The sequence below is a fragment of the Lactuca sativa genome, chromosome 3 (assembly GCF_002870075.4).
Source record: "Lactuca sativa cultivar Salinas chromosome 3, Lsat_Salinas_v11, whole genome shotgun sequence".
Classification (NCBI taxonomy): domain Eukaryota; kingdom Viridiplantae; phylum Streptophyta; class Magnoliopsida; order Asterales; family Asteraceae; genus Lactuca; species Lactuca sativa.
Window position 1 is genome coordinate 36315204 of NC_056625.2, and position 13859 is coordinate 36329062.

A 13859-nucleotide genomic window follows, 5' to 3' on the forward strand; every position below is an offset into this window, starting at 1 on the left:
TGATCAGAATGCAGAATTTCGACTTTTGCTGCTGGAAATGGACTAGAAACATTACCCTAAACTGTTTTGATGTTTTAAAACTGATTTTAGTTGGTGTAATGGTTGTTCGAATCCATTTACAATAGCATATATCAAAATTCCATGATTTTTATGTGTTCATATAATTTTTGAAATTTTGATGATCATGTTCATGTTCTTATGAATTTAGAAGATGATAGGAATTATTTGCTGAATTGTTTAGAATTAATTCTTGACCATTTATGTGTTTTAATGGAGTCCATAATTTGTCCTCAAGCTATGGATATCCAAAGGTCACTTTTCTTCAACACACACTTAAAACACATAAGTTACATGAAAATGAAGAGTCTTCATTTTATGAAACTTTAATTCATAAGTTATGAAATGAAAAGTTTTGGATGGTTACAAAAGATGAAGAGTCTTGTCCTTAAGTTATGGAGGTTCAAGAGTCACTTCATTAATAAATATATAAATAAAGTGTAACCTTAATTAATTCCATAAGTTATAAAATAAAGAAAAGTAATTCTTTTATTAGTTTAAAGTCTTCCATAACTTGTCCTCAAGTTATGGAACTTGAAGAGTTTTTGGATTAAAACTACTTTAAACACATAAATCATGGAATTAATTAGTTTTGAATAGTTTCAAAACTTGCCCTCAAGTTTTGGAATTTGGAAAAGTTTCACACACTTTAATAAACTTTAATTCCAACACTTAGAATTTTAAAAGTTAAAATTCAACACTTATACTATTTATAACATTAATGGTTAATTATATATATATGTATAAGAACAAGTCGTTTTACCGTTAGTAGGCCTCATTCACGAAGCCGGTCTATAAGGTGGGTATAAGGTTGTTGCCTATAAAATGGCGACTTAATGGGTGTCCACTCTCACCCACCGCTTGCTTGATCGGTGGAGGGTCGTTAGCCGAACGGGTAGGACAATGACTTTAAATTCTCATTAAAAGTATAATGAATATTATAAAGTAACTAAATATTTTTTATTTAATTCCCAATCTTAGTTACTTTAGGAAAAATGTGAATTTGGTGCTAGCCCATGGAATTCACACTTTGTACCTTACCAAGTCGTTGGTGGAGCGTGTGTGGTTAACCGGCACACTAACTTGGACTAGTAAGGATCACGAAGGGTGACTTAATGTTTGTCATAGATCAATGGAGCGTGTGTGGTTAACCGACACATTGATTGGGTGATAATATTAAGGGTACCAAGTGAATTGGTATGGTTATTCACACCTTGTTTTGTGATCCTCGGCATCCCAGTCACAAAATTTGAGAGGGCACACTCGAGATTGAAACATGCCATTGAAAAGTTCAATGAATCTCAAAAGATCTAGGAATTTCAAATCCAATTAAAACCTAATAAATTATTTTGTTTTTCATGGTGGAAATTGGTGAATCATCATTCGCTTACCTTCAAATATTTTATAGCTTGGATTACGGCATCCCTCTTCCAAATTATAAAATATTGTGTTGGGTCCTAGCCTTAATATTTCATATTGGGTGTTATATTAAGGACTTTGAATCAACTAACTTGATTTTCTCCCATTATAGATGTCTGGTTCAGACAACTATGATCTTCCCAAATCTCTTGAAGATGGTGTCCCTCAACATCATGCTTCACTTATTCCACCTCCTCCAATTATTCTCCCTCACCCACAAGTTCTTGAAAAGTTTAAAGTCACTCAATCCCTATTGGCAAGCATAGTCTATGTGTGCTCACATCTTGGAGATAAAGTCACATATTGACAAGCCGGGAGAGTTGGGTGTCAAAGTCTCGTGAAAGTTGGATGTTCAATCACTTTCTTAGTAACATAGTGAGTCTCTTTGGGACTACTATGAGACAGACTATGACATGACCCTTAATGATCTTATCTATTTGCTTGGTGTTGTGGAATCAGCAATGATTTGGAACACCAGTAAAGCAAATTTGATTAAAATAACAACTTACCAAGTCTTAAATGGACATTGAAAATGGTAGCATTGGATATCTAGAAAAGCATTTCTCTTCCCAATGGAAAGGGATCGGCCATAGTAACTCGGTTGACCAAATGGTAAAGAGAAAGGCTAAGTCTGAGATAATCTCATGTGCCATTACCAAAGGGTCCATGTGTTTTGTTGCCAAAGGGAGGGACACTGATTGCGAAGCTGCCATATTTACCTGAAAGATCATAAGATTGATCAAGTCAAAAAGTTTGACTCTACTTCAGTTAAAGTCCACTGACTAACTCTATTAAGTTTCTATTTGGGGATTCTTATTACATAATGTGAATGGGTCACATGTTGATGTTTTAAGAATCAAAGAAAAGATAGGAAGCTTAAAGTAAGTATATGTTGATTCTGATTGCGAAGGTGGGTTTCGATCGCATGGTTCGGTAATCAGAATTTTGAGTTGTTGCTTAAGAGTTATAATATATTGCTTATGAATAAATAACAACAAGGTTTTCATGTGGATTGTAAGGATAAATTTTTCCGCAAAGTTTTAAAAAAAAAAAGAAAAAAAAGGGGTTTTAATTTTATTTATTTTAAAAATATCCTTACAATGGCATCTGTGGAAAATTGTTGCTTATATGTTTCCAATAATAGCAATATTGGAAAGTGGATTTGATTCTTTCATTTGTGGTAGTGTCTGAATTTACCAAATGAAGAAAGTTTTTCATCACCTAAGTTTCAATTGGACAAAAACTTGGAATCTTACAAGTTGTATTGTATGATGAATGAGAATTTTCATCTTTGAAAATTAAGACTAATTCTTTGATCACATGTATATGTGAGTCAATTGAAGGACTAAGGAATTAGGTACACTGGGTGTGCGCTGGTCACGATCCACCACAAAGATTGATTTGTCATGATTTGCTAAAGATTAGTAAATATGATTATACTTATGAGGTTAAGTATAATTTTGTAACATTGGAAAGGTTACAATGTATGACAAAACAAATGTGAAGAATCAAATTGGGCAAAAAGATAAAAGTTTCTCAAATCTGAAAGGATGGGAGAGTACTTTAGCATCGTATTTCATGATCATCTTAATGATTATGAAACCATATCACAAATTCATACTATAAGGACGTCTTAGTGAATTGTTATGGCTAAGAAGAGAGGTCATGAATTGTTGGATTGGTTAAAATCAAGAAGATGAGTCATACTTCGTTCCAAAACAATTCTTAGAGTCATACTCCAAGATTGTAACTTTGAGTGACATAAAGGAAGTTTTATTAACACTAGTCAAATGTAAGAGTAAAATGTTTTCTACTCTTGTACATTTGAGATTGGTAAGTTGTGATATCTTGGATGAGACAAAGACCAACTAAGACCAATTGTGTGAAGTGTTAGTCTTGATAAGAATCCGCATTGTCCCTTGAATATTTTTTTATCAAGGAATGGTCCTTGACTTGGAAAACTTATATGTCAAGGGGACAGTGGGAGCCTTAAAGATCCTGAAAGAGTTTCAAGATTTAATCAAGAGTAAAACCTATAATTTATCACTAGCACACGAATTAAGGTTTGCAACCTATCGTGTTGACATAATTCTTATTTCTGTACCTACTTCAAATAAGTTGAATTTGCATGTGAGTTATCAGAGTTCAACTTGGAAGCATTGGTGGGCCTTGTGCTACCAAGGTGACAAGAAACTAAGACTGAACAAGTTTAATCCATGTAAGGCTGAATTTGTCACTAACCTTATCTTGTGATTATGGTTTTGACAAATTCACATGGATAGGAACTCATACACTATAAAATCTAAGTGTCATAAGGTTTCTCTTCGATTCATGAAAATGATGGTGAGGAAACGCTTTCACTTAGTAGATTTTACGTAGATATCAATTGTGTTATTTGCATTTTCAAAAGTCGTTAGTGGAGCGCGTGTGGTTAACCGACACACTAACATGGACTTGTGAGAAATGGAAAATGCCTAAACAATTAAGACTATGATTACGATATCCCTTATCATAGTTCTGTGAATTGTTTAGACACACATGTGAGCTATCTAAGAAAGGGTGTATGAATCTAAATTTCAGAAGTCCAGCAGATTTCTGGATATATGTCAGAGCTAGTGGGAGCATAAGTGTTATGCTGATAATCATCATGTTAGTGGGAGCATGATTATTACGTTTAGTGTTGCTAGTTAGCAATGTTAATTATAGAAAACAAAGTTTCAATTCGTGAAGTTGCAGGGGTTGAAAAGTTGTTTTGCTATAATTAAGGGAGAGGAAATTATACTTCATTTCAATTCTAGAAGCTTAGATTGAGATTTTAATCATCTTTAGTCAAGGACATATATATGAATTTTTTGTCTGAATGGTTCGACTTAAGGAAATTCTATATATATTGCGTTCTCAAAATTCAATTATGACTACGGCATCCCTCTTCATAGTTAAATTTTGAAAACATGGCAAATAAAAAATACTGTAGCAAAAGACTGGTCTAGTATCATGTCTTTATGTCAAACATCATGAATCATGTCCCATATGCTTCGGATATAGGAGCGATTGCATGTGCTATAATATTCATCTTTTCTAAATTTTCCAAATGCTTAAGGCATTGAGAAGGGAAAAGTCTAGAACTGGATATGACTAAAGTGATTAAGCAATTGTCGAGGACAAATCTGAGGTTCGCCAAAGATTGGTTGCTCAGGGAAAGTTGGAAGTATGATGTAAGTTGCCGGAAAGGACCATATTGACATATTCTGAAAAGAAGTAACTCTTGTTCGGAAGTGATAGTCAAAATGGGACTATGGAAATGTCTCCATAGGTGGAAGTTATTCAATCCATGTAAGATTAGAAAACCTTAATGCAAGAAGGATGTTCAAAGCAATGTACTTTGAATATGAGACTTCCGTTCCATAGAAGTTGACCTTCTTTGGAATACTCTGTAATGACTGGTGACAAGGTTTTGGTGACTTTGTGCATAATCATTACAAGAGGAACATTGCATAAAAGTTTAAAATCTAACAGTTTTTTTGGTAAATGATAGGAATCGGGGATTCTCACATTTACAATAAGGATTTGGGATTGTGAAATGAGTATCATTGGAATCATGTTCAATTGATCTACATCACAATGTAAAGATCATAGACAAACATAGTGTGCATACTTGGAGTATGGCATAACTATTGTTTAGAAAAACAAAGTGTACATGCTAGGAGCATGGGACGACTGTTGTTTTATTCAAGTCTTAAGTTGATTGTTTGAAACATTATACAATGAATAATGTGTAATCAATATGGTGATAAATAAAAGGTGGTTCTATTTATATTCAAAAGGGTTCTGAGACCATATTGGATTCGATTATTATTGTGTTTCACTTTTCATGTTTTGACTTCCAAAATAGCTAGGTTATTCTTTCCGAATGACTAAGTTATTTAAACACTCCACAGTCGTTCATATGTTGGAAGTAGGTATGAATCAAGACTGTCATGAATCGAGTTTGTAGATGGCTAAATGGGTTTAGTCATAGCAATGGTTGCTACAACATTCATGAGTGCTCATAAGTTATGAGTATTGGAATAAACCCACACTCACTTGTACCACTTCATGGAATTTATCTCGAGTGATCGTGAGACGGTAATATCATATAAATCTTCAAACCTAGAGATATGAGTTGTTACCTATGAGTTGGTTGTGCATTGATTGCACGTAAACGCATCAGTAACTTGATGTTATAAAACGTGCCTTTGTGTACAATTCAACAAAAAGTAGAACAAGCATATGAGTCGAAGTTTATCTGTTCCTTCTAGAAATAGAAGCGATATTTGGGCCCCTGAATGATTTTGTTGTGACCTATGTACCGGCTGGTCAGAACTAAATTGATGTGTTCGATTAAGTTCTTTGTCAAACAAATCGGAAATCAGGAAACAAACTGCTGGACAATAAGTACGACGTTGTTCCATGTATTTGTCCGGCTGATATCATGAGAACAAAGGATTATACGATCACTTATCTAAAATGGCGCTTCATAGTTCAACGGAGTTTTCGAGAGCTACGATTGCTGGTTGGTTCCTGAAGTAACATACGCATATATAGTTATTAGACTTATCCAAGTGGGAGTCTGTTGGATAAGGTGTCTAAGTCCATAACTTATTTGGTATATACTTGACCCGACCGGCATGGTCCATTTGGGTTGCATCTCATCCAAACTATTTATGGATAATTTTATGAGAGTTATACACATATGTTTATTAATATATTATAAGTTATAATATATTTATATGAAGTTATGTTATTTAATTAGTCTTAGTCTTAAGTTAATTATGAATTAATTTAGAGATTAAAAGGAAGACTAATTAGATTATGGGCTATTGGTTTTATATGGTGTGGGCTAACACTCATTTGTTAATGGGCTAGGCTTATATGGAAGTCCATGGATGATCCATGGAGCTTTTAACCCATGGATCCTTGGAAAGGAAAGGTCATGGGTTATTAGGGTTTCACCCTAACCATGCACACTATATAAGCATGATTATGGAGCATGAAATGGTGGCTAGCGCAACTAGTGGAAACTAGTGAACTAGTGTGTGTGTGCTTGTGTGTGGCCGAAAATACAAGTGTGTATTCTCTCTCAAAGTTTTCCAAGAGTTTGTGGTGTTTTGTGATTCCATTTGAGGCATTCACACTATTGGTGCTTGGCCCTCAAACTCCTCAAGAACCAGACTCATCAAAAAGGTATGTAATCTCTTCTAACTCTTTTATGTTAAAATGTTCCCCATGCCATGTTAGATAGGTTATGAACCTTGGAAAACTATTATTTTGCATGTATTTAGACAAACATAGATCCAAGGTTTATTAGGGTTGCATGCACACTTAGGAAGTGTTAGATTGCTCAAAACCCAACACCTTCGATGACACTGGAGTTGTCATTTCCCTTTCCCGATGGTTCGATAAAATCGAATCCATCTTCGAAATCTATACTTGTTCGGAATCCAATAAAGTAAAGTTCGCAGCATGTACCTTCATTGATAAAGCTCTGACTTGGTGGAATGCCCGAGTCAAATCCTTGACCCTACCTGTAGCCAACGCCATGGGTTGGGAAGCCATGAAAGACTTCTCCTAGCTGAATATTGCCCTCGGGGCGAAATGTAGAAGTTAGAGCACGAGCTCTGGAACCTGAAGATGAAGGGTTCCGATATTGCTGCATACACTTCAAGATTTGATGACCTGGCACTACTCTGTTTGGGATTGGTTACCCCGGAGAGTAAGAAGATAGAAAGATTTATTTGGGGGCTGACCCAACTGACAAAAGGAAATGTCTTAGCTACACGGCCGGATACGTATGACAGCGCCAAGAGTTTTTCCCAGACCCTGATCGACCACAGCGATGATGTTAAGGAAACAACCGCCACCCCTGAACTGACCAAGAGTAGTGGTGAGAAAAGGAAGTTTTGGAAGAAGAAGAAGGGCCAATCTTCTCAAGGATCCTCAAAGAAACAGCAGACTGTAGCAGTCCATGCTGCTACTGTCCCCGTTGCTGCTGCTTCTGTTGTGGGATCTACCACTCAAACATCTACTAGTAGATATGCTGGTAACCTTCCCCTCTGTGACAAGTGCAAATACCATCACAACCCCAGCCCCTGCCGTGAACTGTCATGTACCAATTGTGGTAAGAAGGGGCACACAGTCCGATTCTGCAAAGCTCCAGTCCAATCAGCCAATCAATCTTCTGGAGCAGGCGTTGGTCAAGCCTGCTATAATTGTGGAGAGGTTGGGCATTTCAAGAGGAACTGCCCCAAAAAGACTACAACTGATAACACTGGAAGAGTCCTAGCCATGGGACAGGAGGAGGCAGTCGCTGATCCCATCGTTGTTTCGGGTACGTTCCTTCTCGACAACTCATATGCTAGTATTCTTTTCGATTCGGGTGCTGAAAGAAGCTTTGTTAGTCATACGTTCAAAGATAATCTAAAACCTAATTTTCAACCGTTAACCGAAACGTTTACCGTCGAGATGGCTAACGGTAAGAAGGAGAGCACTAGCGATGTATTCATAGGCTGTACCCTTACCCTGAATGACCATTCATTTCCTGTTGATCTTATGCCAGTTTCCATAAAGAGCTTTGATGTCATTATTGGCATGGATTGGTTGAGTCCCAATCATGCTGATATTCTCTGTTTAAAAAAAAACCATCCGTCTCAACCTTCCTTCGGGGCAGACTCTCATAATCTATGACGATAAACTTAGCTCCAACCTCCGCATCATTTCCTGCATCAAAGCTCAAAAACTCCTGCGTAAGGAGTGTCAAGCATTCCTAGCACATGTAATCAATGAGAAACAGGAAGTTAAAGACCTCACGAGCATCCCCAAATTCTGTAACTTTCCTGATGTGTTTCCCGAAGAACTTCCAGGAATCCCTCCCGAACATCAGGTCGAGTTCCGCATTGACCTAATTCCTGGAGCCACCCCCGTAGCGAAATCTCCGTATCGCTTAGCTCCAGCAGAAATGCAGGAGTTATCCAGTCAACTTAACGAATTACTCAGTAAGGGGTTCATCAGACCGAGTTCCTCACCCTGGGGAGCTCTGGTATTGTTTGTAAAGAAGAAAGATGGATCCTTCCGAATGTGTATCGACTACCGTGAGTTGAACAAGTTGACCGTCAAGAACCGATATCCCCTTCCGTGAATAGATGACCTCTTCGATCATCTTCAGGGAGCCAGCTACTTCTCAAAGATAGACCTTCGGTCAGGGTACCATCAGCTACGAGTTCATGAGAGTGACGTTTCCAAAACGGCTTTCAGGACTCGGTATGGACACTACGAGTTCATAGTGATGCCCTTCGGTCTAACCAACGCACTGGCTATGTTCATGGACCTGATGAACCGGATGTGTCGTCCCTTCTTAGACAAGTTCGTCATTGTGTTCATTGATGACATACTTTTTTACTCTAGAAGCGAAGAAGATCACAAACAACACTTGAGGCTAGTGTTGGAAACCCTTAGATCCGAGAAATTATACGCGAAATTTTCCAAGTGTGAATTCTGGATTCGGAAGGTAACTTTCCTCGGTCATGTGGTAAGCGAAGAGGGTATTCACGTGGATGCATCCAAGATAAAAGCGATAGAGAATTGGTCGGCGCCGAAGACACCCACAGAAATTCGTCAATTCCTGGGTCTCGCCGGCTATTATCGGAGATTCATCCAGAACTTTTCCAAAATCGCCAAACCCTTAACCACTCTGACACAGAAAGGTGTACCCTTTTGTTGGAGTGAAAAGCAAGAAACAACGTTCCAGACATTGAAGCAAGCCTTGTGCAGCGCACCTGTTCTGTCCCTACCCGAAGGGACAGAGGACTTCGTGGTCTACTGTGATGCATCTAATCAAGGCTTAGGCTGTATGCTTATGCAAAGAGGAAAAGTAATTGCTTATGCCTCAAGACAGCTGAAGGCACACGAGATCAACTATACCACTCATGAATTGGAGTTAGGAGCCGTAGTCTTTGCACTGAAGATTTGGAGACATTATCTCTACGGAACCAAGTGTACGATCTTCACAGACCATAAGAGCCTGCAGCACATCTTTGATCAGAAAGACTTGAACATAAGGCAACGGCGATGGGTAGAACTACTCAACGATTATGAGTGTGAAATCCGTTACCATCCCAGCAAGGCCAATGTGGTGGTTGATGCCCTTAGCCGAAAGGAAAGTTCGAGTCGCAAAGTGAAAAATCTGACGATGACTATCCATTCCCATTTACCCATGCAAATCCAAGAAGCCCAATTAAAAGCCCTAAAACCCGAGAGCGTGTCAATCGAAGCCTTGAGAGGAATGGATAAGAAACTTGAGATCAGAGGTGACGGAGTCTACTGTTTCATGAACCGGGTCTGGATCCCAAAGTTCGGAGGATTCAGGGAAATTGTCATGGAGGAAGCACACAAGACTAGATACTCTGTTCACCTAGGTTCAGACAAGATGTACTTAGATCTTAAGAAACAATACTGGTGGCCCAACATGAAAGCTGAGATCACTACATTTGTGGGCAAGTGCTTGACTTGCGCCAAGGTGAAAGTTGAGTACCAGAAACCCTCGGGTGTGCTCCGGCAACCCGAGATACCCGAATGGAAATGGGAAATGATTACCATGGACTTCATCACCAAGTTACCCAAGTGTCCAAGTGGGTATGACACCATTTGGGTAATTGTCGATCGTTTGACAAAATCTGCTCACTTCATCCCGATCAAAGAATCATTCAAGATGGAAAGACTCACGCGGATCTACATCCAAGAGGTAGTTCGACTGCACGATGTACCTGCGTCCATTATCTCTGATCGAGATAGCAGGTTTACGTCCAGATTTTGGCAGTCTCTTCAGAAGTCTCTTGGAACCAAACTAGACATGAGCACGGCTTATCACCCTCAGACCGACGGACAGAGTGAGAGAACTATCCAAACTCTGGAAGACATGCTTAGAGCATGTGTCATTGATTTCGGAAAGTCCTTGGGACACACATTTGCCTTTGATCGAATTCTCGTACAACAACAGTTACCACACCAGCATCAAAGCTGCTCCGTTTGAATCCCTCTATGGTCGCAAGTGCAGGTCCCCTCTGTGTTGGGCTGAGGTAGGGGACACGCAGCTAGCCAAGAGTCAATTCCCCGACAGTGCTCTCACTGGTCCTGAAATCATTCGCGAAACCACCGAAAAGGTCATCCAAATCCGGGAGCGATTGAAAGCTTCACGAGACCGCCAAAAGAGTTACGCTGATAACCGACGAAAACCTTTGGAGTTCCAGGTTGGAGACCGTGTCTTGTTGAAGGTCTCGCCCTGGAAAGGCATGATACACTTTGGGAAACGTGGGAAACTTAATCCGAGGTACATTGGACCCTTCGAAATCCTCGCTAGGATTGGTCCGGTAGCCTATAAACTCCGATTACCCCATGAACTCAGCAACATTCATCCCGTCTTTCACGTCTCTAATCTTAAGAAGTGTTTATCCGACGAAACCATTGTGATCCCTCTTGGTGAAATCGAGATCAATGAGAACCTGAACTTTATGGAAGAACCAATCAAAATCATGGATCGAGAGATCAAACGCACAAAATAAAGTCACATCCCGATAGTGAAGGTTCGCTGGAATGCCAAGCGAGGACCGGAATTCACTTGGGAGCATGAAGACTCAATGAGACAGAAGTATCCGCATCTCTTTCCAAATCCATGATTTGTATCTTAATTTTGAATATCGGGACGAAATTCCCTCTAACGGGGGGGATAATGTGACAACCCGAAACTTCTAACCCATGTAATTGATCTGTGTTTCAGCACTAAAACTTGAGTTCATTGTCTTTTATTAAATCTTGTGGTTCCATATGGGTGCTCTAGACTTAGTATAATCTAGATATGAGTCTTAGGAAGGGTTGGAGAGTGTTTACTATCACAATATCGGGCTAAACTCACCAAATAAGGTGTGTGCGGCACACACCTGTGTGTACGGCCACACACCCAACCGCAAACACCCTCAACCTCACACCCAATTCGATATATGGATGGATACCCCTTCATTCATTCATTTAGATGTTTCTTTTCCCTCTCTCTACTTTCTCTCTCTAAATCATCGACCAAGAACGCTTGGAAGGCTTCATAATCGTGATCTACTCCATCTTCAAGCTAAGTATAGTGGTAAACACTTGAATCCTAAGCTTAAAACTCATTATGTTCATCATATTCATCAACCCTTGAAGGTGTACGGCCGCAAACCTTCATATGGGGGCAACACACATTCAAAATTCCCAAGTATGAAGAGCTTACACTTCAAAATCATCTTATGGACTCAAATGAGGAGTGTACGGCCGCACACTCCTATGTACGGCCGCACACACCCTCTGTATGGCCGCACACTCTGGTGTGCTGCCTCACACACACTCCTGGCCGCAGTCCCCAGCCGCACACTCATTTTCAAGACCATACACCCACTCTAATGCCCATATTTGGCCCTAAACTTGCATAAATCATTAAGTTTGGATCATAGGACACTTATTCTTAGTAATTCCAAGCCCTAAGGATGTTTTCCATTCATGTTAGTCATGAAACACCTTAGTTCTAACTCATTTATGTGTCGTCACATGAATAATAGGGGCCATAAGCGTTCAGGGCATCCGTCGACACTCAAACCCTACATTAAGCGGTGAGTTCATACCCCTACCCTTTTTCAATGTTTTTCACTGTTTTCAGGGGGGATACAAGAAAAGTACAAGGGATTACTTGTACTCAAAACTTGTTTTACATGTGTGTGTTTCATATCTTATATGCTTTTAACGCTGATTATTATAACTGATAACCGTTTGATCATGCAGAACACGTAAACATTTTATTTGTGAAATGGGATATAAACTGTTATGTTTTATATATTTCACAGATGGTTTTCCATATTTTACTAGTTAAAAGCATGACATTTGAACTTTGAACATGAAAGTTAGTACACTGTTTTGTCCTCGGTAACACTCCACAGAGATACGCTACATTGGTACATCAAATGTTCTTTTAGATCAATAGTTAGTTGGTAATAATATACTTCGTTGAACTTGATAGCCGAATATCTTATGATAAATATAGTCATATTAATAATAATAACTAGTAGGTGAACCCATGCTACGGATGGGACAAAGTTGCTAGATGGCGTTTGTTTTATTTCGTATATAATTTTTATTTTTTGTTATCTATAAGTTTCGGGTCAATTCTTTTTACACGATACATATATTTCATTTTAGTCCCAAGCAGTTTTGGTCCGACTAAGTTTTGCGCTGCCACTTGAGTTCTTTTGAAGTTTCCTAACACTTTTGGTCCTAATGACTACATAACCGATAACCCACACCCCAAACACATTCGTTTTATTTGTAATTGGGTTCAAAAGTTTTTTAATAAGCTTTAAAACAATGAGTAAAATTGCAAAGCAACTCTTTTTGAAACCAAAACCACAAAATTCAATTGAATTGAAGGACCAACCTATCAAAAATAAATGAGATTCCCCAACTTGTGCTTCATATAAAATTAAATTCATGTTAATTTTTTATGCTAATAAAATGTTCTATAAATCACATATTGCTTTTGTTGAAGCAAAAGCTTATTAGTTGTTGGCTTCTCAACCTCACCAACTGCCCAAGACGCTTGATTATCCGGTAAAAATTAAAATTTAAAAACAAAAAAAATGTTTCTATTAAAGCAATTATTCATGTATTACTGGGTACAAGTAAGAACCTACTCTGTAACAATTCCATTAACAGTTTAGGCAAGAATTGCATGTGACTTAATATCCCTTTCAGATTATGGAGTTTATTTAGGCTCAACTCGATAGTCTCTTCTATTCTTCTATAGCCAAATACCACTGATAAGCATTTTGCATGAAATCACACATTTTCATAGTGAATAACATTAACAAATTGCATTCAAGTGTCAAAAAAACATTGTTATAAACAAATTCATGCTGGTAATAGAACACAAAAATTAAAGTTGGTGCCAATGTTTGTGTGACAACCCGATATTTCAACTCTTTGTAACGACCAAAATGGGTCAAGTATTGTAACCGCTTCTAAGTAATAAAATTTACTTTCATAATAAAACGTACAAATAGTTCTATTTAATTTCCTTCTATGTTTAAATGTCTTTGAAACATAATCGTACGTGAAAAGATCGCCCAAATCCGACTTCATATAGCGAAGATGTGATTTTTCCAAGTTCGGCTTAGCATCAGACAGCTAAAAACTCGAATCGGAAATCGAGCGACTTTTGGCCGGAATGACCTAAACGAGAATCGAAGGTCTCGACAATGGTATTCCAGCGGTAAAAAGTCTGGCAAAAACCGACATCAGATAAAGAAGTTATGAATTTTCTAAGAAATTCC